General features: G+C 18.9%; 1 long non-coding RNA gene across 2 annotated transcripts in view; it reads left to right on the top strand.

The window, feature by feature from the left end:
• Window positions 1-23870, top strand: part of LOC143304085 (uncharacterized) — a 246164-nt gene that overhangs the window by 153767 nt on the left and 68527 nt on the right. Inside the window, exon 1 of one of the 2 annotated variants that reach the window (XR_013060773.1) lies at window positions 4093-4289. The exons of the other annotated variant lie outside the window; for it this stretch is intronic. This is a non-coding gene — a long non-coding RNA (uncharacterized LOC143304085). Of the gene's footprint in view, window positions 1-4092; window positions 4290-23870 lie in introns of those variants that run through there. 2 annotated transcript variants of the gene reach the window in all.

Genomic DNA, 23870 nt, shown 5'->3' with positions numbered 1-23870 from the left:
TGGTGAAAAATCCTATGTATTTAGAAATTAACAGAAGTGTTAAGTGAGCTGTTATTTTGCCCGCATCGTATTTCTTACATGTAATGCCTGTTACACGTTTTATCTTTAAAATAGCAAACTCATTATTTACTCGAGATTTATTCCTAGCGCACGAATATTTTTCAATAGAGCGATGCAAAGTTTTACTGTATCTCGGATCATCACAAGTTAATCAAAATCTTGAGGATTCGATTTCACCTGCTCAAAGTGACTTTTGCAGGCAAAAGAAATTGTTCCTCGGATACTTTAATATTTTTTACTAAATTTCATCAAAAATAGAATTTTATTTGCTAATAGAAGATAACTATGTTTTGGTACTCCTACAGAACAATATCACGACATTCGCTAAAATTACAAATATTGTACAGTATATTCACTACAAGGCTAATTGAAATAGCTTGTAATCCAACATATAAGAATGCTACTTGCAAAGTATTTTTGCTAGTAACAGTTTAAAGTAGAGAGATATTCCTAAAAATCATATATTTTATACATATATGTACGTAGTATATACAGTGGATATAACTATGTTTCTGAATTTATAAAATAACAATTGTCTTGTAATACGTAAAAATCTCGAGAAGATTTAAATAAAAATTTTGATTATTTGTTTGAAAATAATTTATTATTTGCACTGAAATGTTACATCTCGAATGCACTGTACTTTGTTACGCGATTCGTTCCTGCACAATTTTTTCAGCAAGCTATCTACATAAACAATACATGATAAAAACGAAATTAGGTATATTAGTTCCACCAGTATTTTAATTCAAATTAATAATTTACTGAAGAACATTTATTAACACGTTGACTACCACGACACCCGCATTCGGGTGTCAGCAAAGTTTCTGGTCAGGCCGCGTAACCCATATTCGGGTGTCGCTTATTTGACTACTTGCTAAGGATCGTCGTAGGTATTTGAAAAGATATTTCATAATAATAAAACTGTTGAATTGTTATAAAATAAAAATACGTTGTAATACGTTGTAAATAAAAATAGTTATAAAATAAAAAATATAAAATAAAAATAAAATAAAAAAAAACATTCTATACATAGCTGAGGTTGGTCGGGACAATTTGGACAAGAAGCTGTTGTTTTCTTCAAATTCTTTTGTGCCTTTGTTCGGTCCATTCGACGTCTTTTACTTGCATAACATAGTTTGCACGCGCGTCTAATGCTTCTTCCGGAATCATTTTTCCGAACGGCGATATTGTGCTGACTCTGTCGAAGACAAGGATTCTTCGTATTTTTAGACAACCCTAATAATTTTGCAACTAGTAATTGTCTAAATATTCCAATATTTATATTTTTCCTTGTTGCAATTTTGTGAACCGTCAAAGCGTTTACAACAGAAATTCCCAGAAGGAATTGAATGCCACGTTTTCTGTACCATTTGATTCCTTTTCTAATTGTGGTGGCATAAGAAACCATTTGATCGGAATAATCTATACCACACTTTTCTTCATTATATTCAACGATAGATAGTGGTTTTAATGTTGCGAACAAATGAAACGAAAGATCATTCTTGAGATCACCACTTGAGCGACTCGTATTACTAAAACATCGATGGGGAGCACCTAGCAGAAAACGCTCGGTACTGCTGTACGCGTGGCCTGACAGAGATTTCTTTGAAAACACGCGTGACAGTCAACGCGTTAAAACCGTTATTAGATATTTATTTAATCAGTCTAAAATTTGTAGTACAATCATGAAAAGCTAACAATAGAATCACGTCTAGACTTTACAAGCATGCCGCAAAATAACAGTGTCATTTGTATTTATACAGCATTAGTCTGTTGTCGTCAGATTCACAGTGTCGCGGAATCAGTTATCTTCTGAGTTGAGTCGTCTTTCGGATACGTGATACACATTGTATAGACATTTACTGAAACAATTCTTTTGCCTACCAAGCATTAATTGGTAGTATCTGATGAGTGAAGAACACAATTTGATTATTAGAAGGTTGATTTCTGAAATTTCTATAAAGAACGATTAGTTTAGTGAGGTAAATATTTTACACGAATGTTTATAAAATGAAAAAATATTCAACTACGTACTAGCTTTGTATGAATAATTTTAACCTAAAAATTTGTTCTGTGCTAAAATAGCAGTGGAAATTATACTACATGTAAAAGTGAGTCATAAAAACAAATACAATTTTCTTATTTTCTATCTTTTTTACTTTTATCGCAAGTTTGATTTCTATACATATAACTGTTTTCAATTTAAGGAGGAACTTATTTTCTTAAGGGCTTTTCATACAAATTTGAAAAATAACTGTTGTTTTTGATCCCTTATCTCTATCTTTATCCTTCTATTTTTGTGAGACTGTATTGGTTATTTATTCTTAATATTTACAATCCGAAGTCTAATTTATGTGCCGTATTAATTTTCTGTGAATAATTTAGAGATATGTGAAATCTTGCTATATATATATATATGTATATACTGTTCGGTACCTATTAGAAGTGCGTTCGATCTAATGTGGAAAATTCTTAATTTTAATAAAATAGTCTCAAATTGCTAAGGCTGGAGCAAACTAAGAAGTTTCTGGAATATACAGGGTAATAAGTCGCTTCGCAGATATGTGTACATCGGGACAATATGTTACATATGTAATCCCTTACACAGTTTCATATTATCTTGTAAAATAATCATTCTTCTTTTAATATCAGTTGGTTTTTGTATTTTTATTTCATTTATCTCATAGGTTATAATTCCTTTAGGAAATTTTTGCAAAAATTTTCGCTGGAAATTTTCAGAAAACCTTATTCCTGAACAAAATTTGTTTTGTACTACGAACTGTCGCATTTAAATAAGAAAAATTCTATTTATTTAATTTTGTTATTAAGCTTCTTCATATCCAACTTCAAATTATCTGTAGCTTGTTTATAATTAATTAAGTTTGAAATGTTTGTTTGTTAGTTATTACAAAAGGGTCATAGCTAAGTTTTTGAGTTGTGCTCAGGTTATTATAACTTCAGTTATTATGCTCTGAGCGTCATGTTGTTTCTTAATAAAATTCTTTAGTCTCAATAATCAATTTTCTCTGTTCATAAAGATGGTGGTTGTTTATTTTAAGAATTTTGTTCTTAATTCCAAATATTGCGGACATTCTTTTATTATGCATTAGTTGGTATCCAATCTTCTTGGATAGGACGTATTGCATATTCCATTTTTATTTGTTTTATATTTTATCCTGTTTCCTAGACTCACTGCACAATCACGTTTGTCTCTCTGCGAATCTAACTTGTACTATTATTCTTTTAGTTATTAACAATAACTTCATATCTAAGCAACTCACTTCAATTATGTTTTCTGAGTCGTTAGTATATTTATATACTTCACCGTTGATAATCCTGTAGATTATTCTATTCTCTCCGTTTATTACGCCCCAAGGCTTACTGTAGGCCGTGTTCCTAACCGTCGCAAACAGATCGTCTTACATGACCGTCGAGATATACACAAAGTAGCGATAAACGCATAGTTGTCGTCAAGCAGCGAGTTCCAGAAACATCTATTCGCCTTCGGTGCGTTATTTTATCCGCATAAAGAAAGAAGCTGGTATACGTGATCATAGGCGCGAACGGTGGCGTGATCCGAGCGTAGTGGGGGTCGTATCTCAGAGAAGACAAAGGACAAAATGGGGAAGGGCAGTCAGTGGCAAATGAGAATTCAAACGGGATGCATCGAAAGGTTCAGACGAATAAAATCAAAGTCGCTTAGTCTAACGAGTACATCGAGAAATATCATAAAATCGGGTCAAATTACTGTAACAAACTAATTGTATCATCGTTAAATCATTTGTGACGTATTCATTATAACTTTAAATATCGTTAAATATACACGTTTATATTAACCGTGTTAATTCAAAGTTAAAATCATTTGAACTATCTCTGTTATTCTAAACGAAACAGGGGAACGACTAATTCGCGGCGTCGATTATCATAATCGTAGCAAAAATTTACGTCTCCCGCTCACACGTTTCCCTCGCGATCGCGTCTCTACGCGAACGGTCGTTCTCGATTTGGTCCTTCGAGCCGGATCATGAGCATTGGACGATCAAGTGAACAGAGATACAGCAGTAAATCATACAGTGCCACATGATCACATCATCATCAGCATCGCAGCAACCGTTAGCGGCGAACCTCGCGCCAACAACTAGAGGGTCAACTTCCGCAAGGAAATGTCTTGCACGTCAAATCAGACACACACGGTGACGAGCAACGTTTCAATTCGCGACAACAAGGTATGTTCGTTCATTGTATTTTCTTTACAATCCGCTACAACATTTTTTTCATCTTTATTTTTACACTGTGATTTAAGGCAAGAAAAATGATTGAAAGTTTCTTTTGTTCTTGTTTCAAATCATTTTTCCTTCTTAAAAAGGATTTTAAGAAAGATGAAAAATATATTTTTCTCAAAGTATGATAGCGCTTGTGATAGATCATGTATGATCTTGTCCTTTCTTTGCAATGCTATATCTAGTGTCCTTAAATGTTCCATATCTTTTCATTTACTTATACTCTCATCTTATTCTTCTGGTCTGAAAGTATAACTGTTACAGCTTTTAATGGTGTTATATATATATATATAACACACAAATATTATACATATATTATTTACTCATATTCATTTTAACACTATAGATTAGTATCTATCGTATAAATTTAATTTCTCAAAAATTTAATTTTTTATATTTTCTTTTCAATCCAAAGCTAATCAATGATGCTATTATAAATATTCTATTTATAAAAATTTTAGCTATAAATATATATATATATACACACACAAATATTATACATATATTATTTACTCATATTCATTTTAACACTATAGATTAGTATCTATCGTATAAATTTAATTCCTCAAAAATTTAATTTTTTATATTTTCTTTTCAATCCAAAGCTAATCAATGATGCTATTATAAATATTCTATTTATAAAAATTTGAACTATAAATATATATATATATATATACAAACATATTATACATATATTATTTACTCATATTCATTTTAACACTATAGATTAGTATCTATCGTATAAAATTAATTTCTCAAAAATTTAATTTTTTATATTTTCTATTCAATCCAAAATTAATCAATGATGCTATTATAAATATTCTATTTATAAAAATTTTAGCTATAAATATATATATATATATATATATACACACACAAATATTATACATATATTATTTACTCATATTCATTTTAACACTATAGATTAGTATCTATCGTATAAATTTAATTTCTCAAAAATTTAATTTTTTATATTTTCTTTTCAATCCAAAGCTAATCAATGATGCTATTATAAATATTCTATTTATAAAAATTTTAGCTATAAATATATATATATATACACACACAAATATTATACACATATTATTTACTCATATTCATTTTAACACTATAAATTAGTATCTATCGTATAAATTTAATTTCTCAAAAATTTAATTTTTTATATTTTCTTTTCAATCCAAAGCTAATCAATGGTGCTATTATAAATATTCTATTTATAAAAATTTTAGCTATAAATATATATATATATACACACACAAATATTATACATATATTATTTACTCATATTCATTTTAACACTATAGATTAGTATCTATCGTGTAAATTTAATTTCTCAAAAATTTAATTTTTTATATTTTCTTTTCAATCCAAAGCTAATCAATGATGCTATTATAAATATTCTATTTATAAAAATTTTAGCTATAAATATATATATATATACACACACAAATATTATACACATATTATTTACTCATATTCATTTTAACACTATAAATTAGTATCTATCGTATAAATTTAATTTCTCAAAAATTTAATTTTTTACATTTTCTTTTCAATCCAAAGCTAATCAATGATGCTATTATAAATATTCTATTTATAAAAATTTTAGCTATAAATATATATATATACACACACAAATATTATACATATATTATTTACTCATATTCATTTTAACACTATAGATTAGTATCTATCGTGTAAATTTAATATCTCAAAAATTTAATTTTTTATATTTTCTTTTCAATCCAACGCTAATCAATGATGCTATTATAAATATTCTATTTATAAAAATTTTAGCTATAAATATATATATATATATATATACGCACACAAATATTATACATATATTATTTACTCATATTCATTTTAACACTATAGATTAGTATCTATCGTATAAATTTAATTTCTCAAAAATTTAATTTTTTATATTTTCTTTTCAATCCAAAGCTAATCAATGATGCTATTATAAATATTCTATTTATAAAAATTTTAACTATAAATATATATATATATACAAACATATTATACATATATTATTTACTCATATTCATTTTAGCACTATAGATTAGTATTTATCGTATAAATTTAATTTCTCAAAAATTTAATTTTTTATATTTTCTTTTCAATCCAAAGCTAATCATTGATGCTATTATAGATATTCTATTTATAAAAATTTTAGCTATAAATATATATATATATACACACACAAATATTATACATATATTATTTACTCATATTCATTTTAACACTATAGATTAGTATCTATCGTATAAATTTAATTTCTCAAAAATTTAATTTTTTATATTTTCTTTTCAATCCAAAGCTAATCAATGGTGCTATTATAAATATTCTTTTTATAAAAATTTTAGCTATAAATATATATATATATACACACACAAATATTATACATATATTATTTACTCATATTCATTTTAACACTATAGATTAGTATCTATCGTGTAAATTTAATTTCTCAAAAATTTAATTTTTTATATTTTCTTTTCAATCCAAAGCTAATCAATGATGCTATTATAAATATTCTATTTATAAAAATTTTAGCTATAAATATATATATATATACACACACAAATATTATACATATATTATTTACTCATATTCATTTTAACACTATAGATTAGTATCTATCGTATAAATTTAATTTCTCAAAAATTTAATTTTTTAATGTTTTCTATTCAATCCAAAATTAATCAATGATGCTATTATAAATATTCTATTTATAAAAATTTTAGCTATAAATATATATATATATACACACAAATATTATACATATATTATTTACTCATATTCATTTTAACACTATAGATTAGTATCTATCGTATAAATTTAATTTCTCAAAAATTTAATTTTTTATATTTTCTTTTCAATCCAAAGCTAATCAATGATGCTATTATAAATATTCTATTTATAAAAATTTTAGCTATAAATATATATATATATATATATATATATATATATATACACACAAATATTATACATATATTATTTACTCATATTCATTTTAACACTATAGATTAGTATCTATCGTGTAAATTTAATTTCTCAAAAATTTAATTTTTTATATTTTCTTTTCAATCCAAAGCTAATCAATGATGCTATTATAAATATTCCATTTATAAAAATTTTAGCTATAAATATATATATATATACACACACAAATATTATACATATATTATTTACTCATATTCATTTTAACACTATAGATTAGTATCTATCGTATAAATTTAATTTCTCAAAAATTTAATTTTTTATATTTTCTATTCAATCCAAAGCTAATCAATGATGCTATTATAAATATTCTATTTATAAAAATTTTAACTATAAATATATATATATATACAAACATATTATACATATATTATTTACTCATATTCATTTTAGCACTATAGATTAGTATTTATCGTATAAATTTAATTTCTCAAAAATTTAATTTTTTATATTTTCTTTTCAATCCAAAGCTAATCATTGATGCTATTATAAATATTCTATTTATAAAAATTTTAGCTATAAATATATATATATATACACACACAAATATTATACATATATTATTTACTCATATTCATTTTAACACTATAGATTAGTATCTATCGTATAAATTTAATTTCTCAAATATTTAATTTTTTATATTTTCTTTTCAATCCAAAGCTAATCAATGGTGCTATTATAAATATTCTATTTATAAAAATTTTAGCTATAAATATATATATATACACACACAAATATTATACATATATTATTTACTCATATTCATTTTAACACTATAGATTAGTATCTATCGTGTAAATTTAATTTCTCAAAAATTTAATTTTTTATATTTTCTTTTCAATCCAAAGCTAATCAATGATGCTATTATAAATATTCTATTTATAAAAATTTTAGCTATAAATATATATATATATACACACACAAATATTATACATATATTATTTACTCATATTCATTTTAACACTATAGATTAGTATCTATCGTATAAATTTAATTTCTCAAAAATTTAATTTTTTAATGTTTTCTATTCAATCCAAAATTAATCAATGATGCTATTATAAATATTCTATTTATAAAAATTTTAGCTATAAATATATATATATATACACACACAAATATTATACATATATTATTTACTCATATTCATTTTAACACTATAGATTAGTATCTATCGTATAAATTTAATTTCTCAAAAATTTAATTTTTTATATTTTCTTTTCAATCCAAAGCTAATCAATGATGCTATTATAAATATTCTATTTATAAAAATTTTAGCTATAAATATATATATATATATATACACAAATATTATACATATATTATTTACTCATATTCATTTTAACACTATAGATTAGTATCTATCGTATAAATTTAATTTCTCAAAAATTTAATTTTTTATATTTTCTTTTCAATCCAAAGCTAATCAATGATGCTATTATAAATATTCTATTTATAAAAATTTTAGCTATAAATATATATATATATATATATATATATATATATACACACAAATATTATACATATATTATTTACTCATATTCATTTTAACACTATAGATTAGTATCTATCGTATAAATTTAATTTCTCAAAAATTTAATTTTTTATATTTTCTTTTCAATCCAAAGCTAATCAATGATGCTATTATAAATATTCTATTTATAAAAATTTTAGCTATAAATATATATATATATACACACACAAATATTATACATATATTATTTACTCATATTCATTTTAACACTATAGATTAGTATCTATCGTATAAATTTAATTTCTCAAACATTTAATTTTTTATATTTTCTTTTCAATCCAAAGCTAATCAATGATGCTATTATAAATATTCTATTTATAAAAATTTTAGCTATAAATATATATATATATAATATATACACACACAAATATTATACATATATTATTTACTCATATTAATTTTAACACTATAGATTAGTATCTATCGTATAAATTTAATTTCTCAAACATTTAATTTTTTATATCTTCTTTTCAATCCAACGCTAATCAATGATGCTATTATAAATATTCTATTTATAAAAATTTTAGCTATAAATATATATATATATACACACACAAATATTATACATATATTATTTACTCATATTCATTTTAACACTATAGATTAGTATCTATCGTGTAAATTTAATTTCTCAAAAATTTAATTTTTTATATTTTCTTTTCAATCCAAAGCTAATCAATGATGCTATTATAAATATTCTATTTATAAAAATTTTAGCTATAAATATATATATATATACACACACAAATATTATACATATATTATTTACTCATATTCATTTTAACACTATAGATTAGTATCTATCGTATAAATTTAATTTCTCAAAAATTTAATTTTTTAATGTTTTCTATTCAATCCAAAATTAATCAATGATGCTATTATAAATATTCTATTTATAAAAATTTTAGCTATAAATATATATATATATACACACACAAATATTATACATATATTATTTACTCATATTCATTTTAACACTATAGATTAGTATCTATCGTATAAATTTAATTTCTCAAAAATTTAATTTTTTATATTTTCTTTCAATCCAAAGCTAATCAATGATGCTATTATAAATATTCCATTTATAAAAATTTTAACTATAAATATATATATATATATATACACATAAATATTATACATATATTATTTACTCATATTCATTTTAACACTATAGATTAGTATCTATCGTATAAATTTAATTTCTCAAAAATTTAATTTTTTATATTTTCTTTTCAATCCAAAGCTAATCAATGATGCTATTATAAATATTCTATTTATAAAAATTTTAGCTATAAATATATATATATATATACACACAAATATTATACATATATTATTTACTCATATTCATTTTAACACTATAGATTAGTATCTATCGTATAAATTTAATTTCTCAAACATTTAATTTTTTATATTTTCTTTTCAATCCAAAGCTAATCAATGATGCTATTATAAATATTCTATTTATAAAAATTTTAGCTATAAATATATATATATATATATACACACACAAATATTATACATATATTATTTACTCATATTCATTTTAACACTATAGATTAGTATCTATCGTATAAATTTAATTTCTCAAAAATTTAATTTTTTATATTTTCTTTTCAATCCAAAGCTAATCAATGGTGCTATTATAAATATTCTATTTATAAAAATTTTAGCTATAAATATATATATATATATACAAACATATTATACATATATTATTTACTCATATTCATTTTAGCACTATAGATTATTATTTATCGTATAAATTTAATTTCTCAAAAATTTAATTTTTTATATTTTCTTTTCAATCCAAAGCTAATCATTGATGCTATTATAAATATTCTATTTATAAAAATTTTAGCTATAAATATATATATATATACACACACAAATATTATACATATATTATTTACTCATATTCATTTTAACACTATAGATTAGTATCTATCGTATAAATTTAATTTCTCAAACATTTAATTTTTTATATTTTCTTTTCAATCCAAAGCTAATCAATGATGCTATTATAAATATTCTATTTATAAAAATTTTAGCTATAAATATATATATATATATATATACACACACAAATATTATACATATATTATTTACTCATATTAATTTTAACACTATAGATTAGTATCTATCGTATAAATTTAATTTCTCAAACATTTAATTTTTTATATCTTCTTTTCAATCCAACGCTAATCAATGATGCTATTATAAATATTCTATTTATAAAAATTTTAGCTATAAATATATATATATATACACACACAAATATTATACATATATTATTTACTCATATTCATTTTAACACTATAGATTAGTATCTATCGTGTAAATTTAATTTCTCAAAAATTTAATTTTTTATATTTTCTTTTCAATCCAAAGCTAATCAATGATGCTATTATAAATATTCTATTTATAAAAATTTTAGCTATAAATATATATATATATACACACACAAATATTATACATATATTATTTACTCATATTCATTTTAACACTATAGATTAGTATCTATCGTATAAATTTAATTTCTCAAAAATTTAATTTTTTAATGTTTTCTATTCAATCCAAAATTAATCAATGATGCTATTATAAATATTCTATTTATAAAAATTTTAGCTATAAATATATATATATATACACACACAAATATTATACATATATTATTTACTCATATTCATTTTAACACTATAGATTAGTATCTATCGTATAAATTTAATTTCTCAAAAATTTAATTTTTTATATTTTCTTTCAATCCAAAGCTAATCAATGATGCTATTATAAATATTCCATTTATAAAAATTTTAACTATAAATATATATATATATATATACACATAAATATTATACATATATTATTTACTCATATTCATTTTAACACTATAGATTAGTATCTATCGTATAAATTTAATTTCTCAAAAATTTAATTTTTTATATTTTCTTTTCAATCCAAAGCTAATCAATGATGCTATTATAAATATTCTATTTATAAAAATTTTAGCTATAAATATATATATATATATACACACAAATATTATACATATATTATTTACTCATATTCATTTTAACACTATAGATTAGTATCTATCGTATAAATTTAATTTCTCAAACATTTAATTTTTTATATTTTCTTTTCAATCCAAAGCTAATCAATGATGCTATTATAAATATTCTATTTATAAAAATTTTAGCTATAAATATATATATATATATACACACACAAATATTATACATATATTATTTACTCATATTCATTTTAACACTATAGATTAGTATCTATCGTATAAATTTAATTTCTCAAAAATTTAATTTTTTATATTTTCTTTTCAATCCAAAGCTAATCAATGGTGCTATTATAAATATTCTATTTATAAAAATTTTAGCTATAAATATATATATATATATATATATATATATATACGCACACAAATATTATACATATATTATTTACTCATATTCATTTTAACACTATAGATTAGTATCTATCGTGTAAATTTAATTTCTCAAAAATTTAATTTTTTATATTTTCTTTTCAATCCAAAGCTAATCAATGATGCTATTATAAATATTCTATTTATAAAAATTTTAGCTATAAATATATATATATATACACACACAAATATTATACATATATTATTTACTCATATTCATTTTAACACTATAGATTAGTATCTATCGTATAAATTTAATTTCTCAAAAATTTAATTTTTTATATTTTCTATTCAATCCAAAGCTAATCAATGATGCTATTATAAATATTCTATTTATAAAAATTTTAACTATAAATATATATATATATACAAACATATTATACATATATTATTTACTCATATTCATTTTAGCACTATAGATTAGTATCTATCGTGTAAATTTAATTTCTCAAAAATTTAATTTTTTATATTTTCTTTTCAATCCAAAGCTAATCAATGATTCTATTATAAATATTCTATTTATAAAAATTTTAGCTATAAATATATATATATATATATATACACACAAATATTATACATATATTATTTACTCATATTCATTTTAACACTATAGATTAGTATCTATCGTATAAATTTAATTTCTCAAAAATTTAATTTTTTATATTTTCTTTTCAATCCAAAGCTAATCATTGATGCTATTATAAATATTCTATTTGTAAGAATTTTAGCTATAAATATATATATATATACACACACAAATATTATACATATATTATTTACTCATATTCATTTTAACACTGTAGATTAGTATCTATCGTGTAAATTTAATTTCTCAAAAATTTAATTTTTTATATTTTCTTTTCAATCCAAAGCTAATCAATGATGCTATTATAAATATTCTATTTATAAAAATTTTAGCTATAAATATATATATATATATACACACACAAATATTATACATAAATTATTTACTCATATTCATTTTAACACTATAGATTAGTATCTATCGTATAAATTTAATTTCTCAAACATTTAATTTTTTATATTTTCTTTTCAATCCAAAGCTAATCAATGATGCTATTATAAATATTCTATTTATAAAAATTTTAGCTATAAATATATATATATATATATATACACACACAAATATTATACATATATTATTTACTCATATTAATTTTAACACTATAGATTAGTATCTATCGTATAAATTTAATTTCTCAAACATTTAATTTTTTATATCTTCTTTTCAATCCAACGCTAATCAATGATGCTATTATAAATATTCTATTTATAAAAATTTTAGCTATAAATATATATATATATACACACACAAATATTATACATATATTATTTACTCATATTCATTTTAACACTATAGATTAGTATCTATCGTGTAAATTTAATTTCTCAAAAATTTAATTTTTTATATTTTCTTTTCAATCCAAAGCTAATCAATGATGCTATTATAAATATTCTATTTATAAAAATTTTAGCTATAAATATATATATATATACACACACAAATATTATACATATATTATTTACTCATATTCATTTTAACACTATAGATTAGTATCTATCGTATAAATTTAATTTCTCAAAAATTTAATTTTTTAATGTTTTCTATTCAATCCAAAATTAATCAATGATGCTATTATAAATATTCTATTTATAAAAATTTTAGCTATAAATATATATATATATACACACACAAATATTATACATATATTATTTACTCATATTCATTTTAACACTATAGATTAGTATCTATCGTATAAATTTAATTTCTCAAAAATTTAATTTTTTATATTTTCTTTCAATCCAAAGCTAATCAATGATGCTATTATAAATATTCCATTTATAAAAATTTTAACTATAAATATATATATATATATATACACATAAATATTATACATATATTATTTACTCATATTCATTTTAACACTATAGATTAGTATCTATCGTATAAATTTAATTTCTCAAAAATTTAATTTTTTATATTTTCTTTTCAATCCAAAGCTAATCAATGATGCTATTATAAATATTCTATTTATAAAAATTTTAGCTATAAATATATATATATATATACACACAAATATTATACATATATTATTTACTCATATTCATTTTAACACTATAGATTAGTATCTATCGTATAAATTTAATTTCTCAAACATTTAATTTTTTATATTTTCTTTTCAATCCAAAGCTAATCAATGATGCTATTATAAATATTCTATTTATAAAAATTTTAGCTATAAATATATATATATATATACACACACAAATATTATACATATATTATTTACTCATATTCATTTTAACACTATAGATTAGTATCTATCGTATAAATTTAATTTCTCAAAAATTTAATTTTTTATATTTTCTTTTCAATCCAAAGCTAATCAATGGAGCTATTATAAATATTCTATTTATAAAAATTTTAGCTATAAATATATATATATATATACAAACATATTATACATATATTATTTACTCATATTCATTTTAGCACTATAGATTATTATTTATCGTATAAATTTAATTTCTCAAAAATTTAATTTTTTATATTTTCTTTTCAATCCAAAGCTAATCATTGATGCTATTATAAATATTCTATTTATAAAAATTTTAGCTATAAATATATATATATATACACACACAAATATTATACATATATTATTTACTCATATTCATTTTAACACTATAGATTAGTATCTATCGTATAAATTTAATTTCTCAAAAATTTAATTTTTTATATTTTCTTTTCAATCCAAAGCTAATCAATGGTGCTATTATAAATATTCTATTTATAAAAATTTTAGCTATAAATATATATATATATATATATATATATATATATATACGCACACAAATATTATACATATATTATTTACTCATATTCATTTTAACACTATAGATTAGTATCTATCGTGTAAATTTAATTTCTCAAAAATTTAATTTTTTATATTTTCTTTTCAATCCAAAGCTAATCAATGATGCTATTATAAATATTCTATTTATAAAAATTTTAGCTATAAATATATATATATATACACACACAAATATTATACATATATTATTTACTCATATTCATTTTAACACTATAGTTTAGTATCTATCGTATAAATTTAATTTCTCAAAAATTTAATTTTTTATATTTTCTATTCAATCCAAAGCTAATCAATGATGCTATTATAAATATTCTATTTATAAAAATTTTAACTATAAATATATATATATATACAAACATATTATACATATATTATTTACTCATATTCATTTTAGCACTATAGATTAGTATCTATCGTGTAAATTTAATTTCTCAAAAATTTAATTTTTTATATTTTCTTTTCAATCCAAAGCTAATCAATGATTCTATTATAAATATTCTATTTATAAAAATTTTAGCTATAAATATATATATATATATATATACACACAAATATTATACATATATTATTTACTCATATTCATTTTAACACTATAGATTAGTATCTATCGTATAAATTTAATTTCTCAAAAATTTAATTTTTTATATTTTCTTTTCAATCCAAAGCTAATCATTGATGCTATTATAAATATTCTATTTGTAAGAATTTTAGCTATAAATATATATATATATACACACACAAATATTATACATATATTATTTACTCATATTCATTTTAACACTGTAGATTAGTATCTATCGTGTAAATTTAATTTCTCAAAAATTTAATTTTTTATATTTTCTTTTCAATCCAAAGCTAATCAATGATGCTATTATAAATATTCTATTTATAAAAATTTTAGCTATAAATATATATATATATATACACACACAAATATTATACATAAATTATTTACTCATATTCATTTTAACACTATAGATTAGTATCTATCGTATAAATTTAATTTCTCAAAAATTTAATTTTTTATATTTTCTTTTCAATCCAAAGCTAATCAATGATGCTATTATAAATATTGTATTTATAAAAATTTTAGCTATAAATATATATATATATATATATATACACACAAATATTATACATATATTATTTACTCATATTTATTTTAACACTATAGATTAGTATCTATCGTATAAATTTAATTTCTCAAAAATTTAATTTTTTATATTTTCTTTTCAATCCAAAGCTAATCAATGATGCTATTATAAATATTCTATTTATAAAAATTTTAGCTATAAATATATATATATATATATATACACACAAATATAATACATATATTATTTACTCATATTTATTTTAACACTATAGATTAGTATCTATCGTATAAATTTAATTTCTCAAAAATTTAATTTTTTATATTTTCTTTTCAATCCAAAGCTAATCAATGATGCTATTATAAATATTCTATTTATAAAAATTTTAGCTATAAATATATATATATATACACACACAAATATTATACATATATTATTTACTCATATTCATTTTAACACTATAGATTAGTATCTATGGTATAAATTTAATTTCTCAAAAATTTAATTTTTTATATTTTCTTTTCAATCCAAAGCTAATCATTGATGCTATTATAAATATTCTATTTATAAAAATTTTAGCTATAAATATATATATATATAACACACAAATATTATACATATATTATTTACTCATATTCATTTTAACACTATAGATTAGTATCTATCGTATAAATTTAATTTCTCAAAAATTTAATTTTTTATATTTTCTTTTCAATCCAAAGCTAATCAATGATGCTATTATAAATATTCTATTTATAAAAATTTTAGCTATAAATATATATATATATACACACACAAATATTATACATATATTATTTACTCATATTCATTTTAACACTATAGATTAGTATCTATCGTATAAATTTAATTCCTCAAAAATTTAATTTTTTATATTTTCTTTTCAATCCAAAGCTAATCAATGATGCTATTATAAATATTCTATTTATAAAAATTTGAACTATAAATATATATATATATATATACAAACATATTATACATATATTATTTACTCATATTCATTTTAACACTATAGATTAGTATCTATCGTATAAAATTAATTTCTCAAAAATTTAATTTTTTATATTTTCTATTCAATCCAAAATTAATCAATGATGCTATTATAAATATTCTATTTATAAAAATTTTAGCTATAAATATATATATATATATATATATACACACACAAATATTATACATATATTATTTACTCATATTCATTTTAACACTATAGATTAGTATCTATCGTATAAATTTAATTTCTCAAAAATTTAATTTTTTATATTTTCTTTTCAATCCAAAGCTAATCAATGATGCTATTATAAATATTCTATTTATAAAAATTTTAGCTATAAATATATATATATATACACACACAAATATTATACACATATTATTTACTCATATTCATTTTAACACTATAAATTAGTATCTATCGTATAAATTTAATTTCTCAAAAATTTAATTTTTTATATTTTCTTTTCAATCCAAAGCTAATCAATGGTGCTATTATAAATATTCTATTTATAAAAATTTTAGCTATAAATATATATATATATACACACACAAATATTATACATATATTATTTACTCATATTCATTTTAACACTATAGATTAGTATCTATCGTGTAAATTTAATTTCTCAAAAATTTAATTTTTTATATTTTCTTTTCAATCCAAAGCTAATCAATGATGCTATTATAAATATTCTATTTATAAAAATTTTAGCTATAAATATATATATATATACACACACAAATATTATACACATATTATTTACTCATATTCATTTTAACACTATAAATTAGTATCTATCGTATAAATTTAATTTCTCAAAAATTTAATTTTTTACATTTTCTTTTCAATCCAAAGCTAATCAATGATGCTATTATAAATATTCTATTTATAAAAATTTTAGCTATAAATATATATATATACACACACAAATATTATACATATATTATTTACTCATATTCATTTTAACACTATAGATTAGTATCTATCGTGTAAATTTAATATCTCAAAAATTTAATTTTTTATATTTTCTTTTCAATCCAACGCTAATCAATGATGCTATTATAAATATTCTATTTATAAAAATTTTAGCTATAAATATATATATATATATATATACGCACACAAATATTATACATATATTATTTACTCATATTCATTTTAACACTATAGATTAGTATCTATCGTATAAATTTAATTTCTCAAAAATTTAATTTTTTATATTTTCTTTTCAATCCAAAGCTAATCAATGATGCTATTATAAATATTCTATTTATAAAAATTTTAACTATAAATATATATATATATACAAACATATTATACATATATTATTTACTCATATTCATTTTAGCACTATAGATTAGTATTTATCGTATAAATTTAATTTCTCAAAAATTTAATTTTTTATATTTTCTTTTCAATCCAAAGCTAATCATTGATGCTATTATAGATATTCTATTTATAAAAATTTTAGCTATAAATATATATATATATACACACACAAATATTATACATATATTATTTACTCATATTCATTTTAACACTATAGATTAGTATCTATCGTATAAATTTAATTTCTCAAAAATTTAATTTTTTATATTTTCTTTTCAATCCAAAGCTAATCAATGGTGCTATTATAAATATTCTTTTTATAAAAATTTTAGCTATAAATATATATATATATACACACACAAATATTATACATATATTATTTACTCATATTCATTTTAACACTATAGATTAGTATCTATCGTGTAAATTTAATTTCTCAAAAATTTAATTTTTTATATTTTCTTTTCAATCCAAAGCTAATCAATGATGCTATTATAAATATTCTATTTATAAAAATTTTAGCTATAAATATATATATATATACACACACAAATATTATACATATATTATTTACTCATATTCATTTTAACACTATAGATTAGTATCTATCGTATAAATTTAATTTCTCAAAAATTTAATTTTTTAATGTTTTCTATTCAATCCAAAATTAATCAATGATGCTATTATAAATATTCTATTTATAAAAATTTTAGCTATAAATATATATATATATACACACAAATATTATACATATATTATTTACTCATATTCATTTTAACACTATAGATTAGTATCTATCGTATAAATTTAATTTCTCAAAAATTTAATTTTTTATATTTTCTTTTCAATCCAAAGCTAATCAATGATGCTATTATAAATATTCTATTTATAAAAATTTTAGCTATAAATATATATATATATATATATATATATATATATATACACACAAATATTATACATATATTATTTACTCATATTCATTTTAACACTATAGATTAGTATCTATCGTGTAAATTTAATTTCTCAAAAATTTAATTTTTTATATTTTCTTTTCAATCCAAAGCTAATCAATGATGCTATTATAAATATTCCATTTATAAAAATTTTAGCTATAAATATATATATATATACACACACAAATATTATACATATATTATTTACTCATATTCATTTTAACACTATAGATTAGTATCTATCGTATAAATTTAATTTCTCAAAAATTTAATTTTTTATATTTTCTATTCAATCCAAAGCTAATCAATGATGCTATTATAAATATTCTATTTATAAAAATTTTAACTATAAATATATATATATATACAAACATATTATACATATATTATTTACTCATATTCATTTTAGCACTATAGATTAGTATTTATCGTATAAATTTAATTTCTCAAAAATTTAATTTTTTATATTTTCTTTTCAATCCAAAGCTAATCATTGATGCTATTATAAATATTCTATTTATAAAAATTTTAGCTATAAATATATATATATATACACACACAAATATTATACATATATTATTTACTCATATTCATTTTAACACTATAGATTAGTATCTATCGTATAAATTTAATTTCTCAAATATTTAATTTTTTATATTTTCTTTTCAATCCAAAGCTAATCAATGGTGCTATTATAAATATTCTATTTATAAAAATTTTAGCTATAAATATATATATATACACACACAAATATTATACATATATTATTTACTCATATTCATTTTAACACTATAGATTAGTATCTATCGTGTAAATTTAATTTCTCAAAAATTTAATTTTTTATATTTTCTTTTCAATCCAAAGCTAATCAATGATGCTATTATAAATATTCTATTTATAAAAATTTTAGCTATAAATATATATATATATACACACACAAATATTATACATATATTATTTACTCATATTCATTTTAACACTATAGATTAGTATCTATCGTATAAATTTAATTTCTCAAAAATTTAATTTTTTAATGTTTTCTATTCAATCCAAAATTAATCAATGATGCTATTATAAATATTCTATTTATAAAAATTTTAGCTATAAATATATATATATATACACACACAAATATTATACATATATTATTTACTCATATTCATTTTAACACTATAGATTAGTATCTATCGTATAAATTTAATTTCTCAAAAATTTAATTTTTTATATTTTCTTTTCAATCCAAAGCTAATCAATGATGCTATTATAAATATTCTATTTATAAAAATTTTAGCTATAAATATATATATATATATATACACAAATATTATACATATATTATTTACTCATATTCATTTTAACACTATAGATTAGTATCTATCGTATAAATTTAATTTCTCAAAAATTTAATTTTTTATATTTTCTTTTCAATCCAAAGCTAATCAATGATGCTATTATAAATATTCTATTTATAAAAATTTTAGCTATAAATATATATATATATATATATATATATATATACACACAAATATTATACATATATTATTTACTCATATTCATTTTAACACTATAGATTAGTATCTATCGTATAAATTTAATTTCTCAAAAATTTAATTTTTTATATTTTCTTTTCAATCCAAAGCTAATCAATGATGCTATTATAAATATTCTATTTATAAAAATTTTAGCTATAAATATATATATATATACACACACAAATATTATACATATATTATTTACTCATATTCATTTTAACACTATAGATTAGTATCTATCGTATAAATTTAATTTCTCAAACATTTAATTTTTTATATTTTCTTTTCAATCCAAAGCTAATCAATGATGCTATTATAAATATTCTATTTATAAAAATTTTAGCTATAAATATATATATATATATATACACACACAAATATTATACATATATTATTTACTCATATTAATTTTAACACTATAGATTAGTATCTATCGTATAAATTTAATTTCTCAAACATTTAATTTTTTATATCTTCTTTTCAATCCAACGCTAATCAATGATGCTATTATAAATATTCTATTTATAAAAATTTTAGCTATAAATATATATATATATACACACACAAATATTATACATATATTATTTACTCATATTCATTTTAACACTATAGATTAGTATCTATCGTGTAAATTTAATTTCTCAAAAATTTAATTTTTTATATTTTCTTTTCAATCCAAAGCTAATCAATGATGCTATTATAAATATTCTATTTATAAAAATTTTAGCTATAAATATATATATATATACACACACAAATATTATACATATATTATTTACTCATATTCATTTTAACACTATAGATTAGTATCTATCGTATAAATTTAATTTCTCAAAAATTTAATTTTTTAATGTTTTCTATTCAATCCAAAATTAATCAATGATGCTATTATAAATATTCTATTTATAAAAATTTTAGCTATAAATATATATATATATACACACACAAATATTATACATATATTATTTACTCATATTCATTTTAACACTATAGATTAGTATCTATCGTATAAATTTAATTTCTCAAAAATTTAATTTTTTATATTTTCTTTCAATCCAAAGCTAATCAATGATGCTATTATAAATATTCCATTTATAAAAATTTTAACTATAAATATATATATATATATATACACATAAATATTATACATATATTATTTACTCATATTCATTTTAACACTATAGATTAGTATCTATCGTATAAATTTAATTTCTCAAAAATTTAATTTTTTATATTTTCTTTTCAATCCAAAGCTAATCAATGATGCTATTATAAATATTCTATTTATAAAAATTTTAGCTATAAATATATATATATATATACACACAAATATTATACATATATTATTTACTCATATTCATTTTAACACTATAGATTAGTATCTATCGTATAAATTTAATTTCTCAAACATTTAATTTTTTATATTTTCTTTTCAATCCAAAGCTAATCAATGATGCTATTATAAATATTCTATTTATAAAAATTTTAGCTATAAATATATATATATATATACACACACAAATATTATACATATATTATTTACTCATATTCATTTTAACACTATAGATTAGTATCTATCGTATAAATTTAATTTCTCAAAAATTTAATTTTTTATATTTTCTTTTCAATCCAAAGCTAATCAATGGTGCTATTATAAATATTCTATTTATAAAAATTTTAGCTATAAATATATATATATATATACAAACATATTATACATATATTATTTACTCATATTCATTTTAGCACTATAGATTATTATTTATCGTATAAATTTAATTTCTCAAAAATTTAATTTTTTATATTTTCTTTTCAATCCAAAGCTAATCATTGATGCTATTATAAATATTCTATTTATAAAAATTTTAGCTATAAATATATATATATATACACACACAAATATTATACATATATTATTTACTCATATTCATTTTAACACTATAGATTAGTATCTATCGTATAAATTTAATTTCTCAAAAATTTAATTTTTTATATTTTCTTTTCAATCCAAAGCTAATCAATGGTGCTATTATAAATATTCTATTTATAAAAATTTTAGCTATAAATATATATATATATATATATATATATATATATATATATATATACGCACACAAATATTATACATATATTATTTACTCATATTCATTTTAACACTATAGATTAGTATCTATCGTGTAAATTTAATTTCTCAAAAATTTAATTTTTTATATTTTCTTTTCAATCCAAAGCTAATCAATGATGCTATTATAAATATTCTATTTATAAAAATTTTAGCTATAAATATATATATATATATACACACACAAATATTATACATATATTATTTACTCATATTCATTTTAACACTATAGATTAGTATCTATCGTATAAATTTAATTTCTCAAAAATTTAATTTTTTATATTTTCTATTCAATCCAAAGCTAATCAATGATGCTATTATAAATATTCTATTTATAAAAATTTTAACTATAAATATATATATATATACAAACATATTATACATATATTATTTACTCATATTCATTTTAGCACTATAGATTAGTATTTATCGTATAAATTTAATTTCTCAAAAATTTAATTTTTTATATTTTCTTTTCAATCCAAAGCTAATCATTGATGCTATTATAAATATTCTATTTATAAAAATTTTAGCTATAAATATATATATATATACACACACAAATATTATACATATATTATTTACTCATATTCATTTTAACACTATAGA

The sequence above is a fragment of the Bombus vancouverensis genome, unplaced genomic scaffold (assembly GCF_051014615.1).
Source record: "Bombus vancouverensis nearcticus unplaced genomic scaffold, iyBomVanc1_principal scaffold0022, whole genome shotgun sequence".
Taxonomy (NCBI): Eukaryota; Metazoa; Arthropoda; class Insecta; order Hymenoptera; family Apidae; genus Bombus; species Bombus vancouverensis.
Note: the sequence above shows the minus strand (reverse complement) of the source record. Positions and strands in the feature narration are given on the sequence as shown.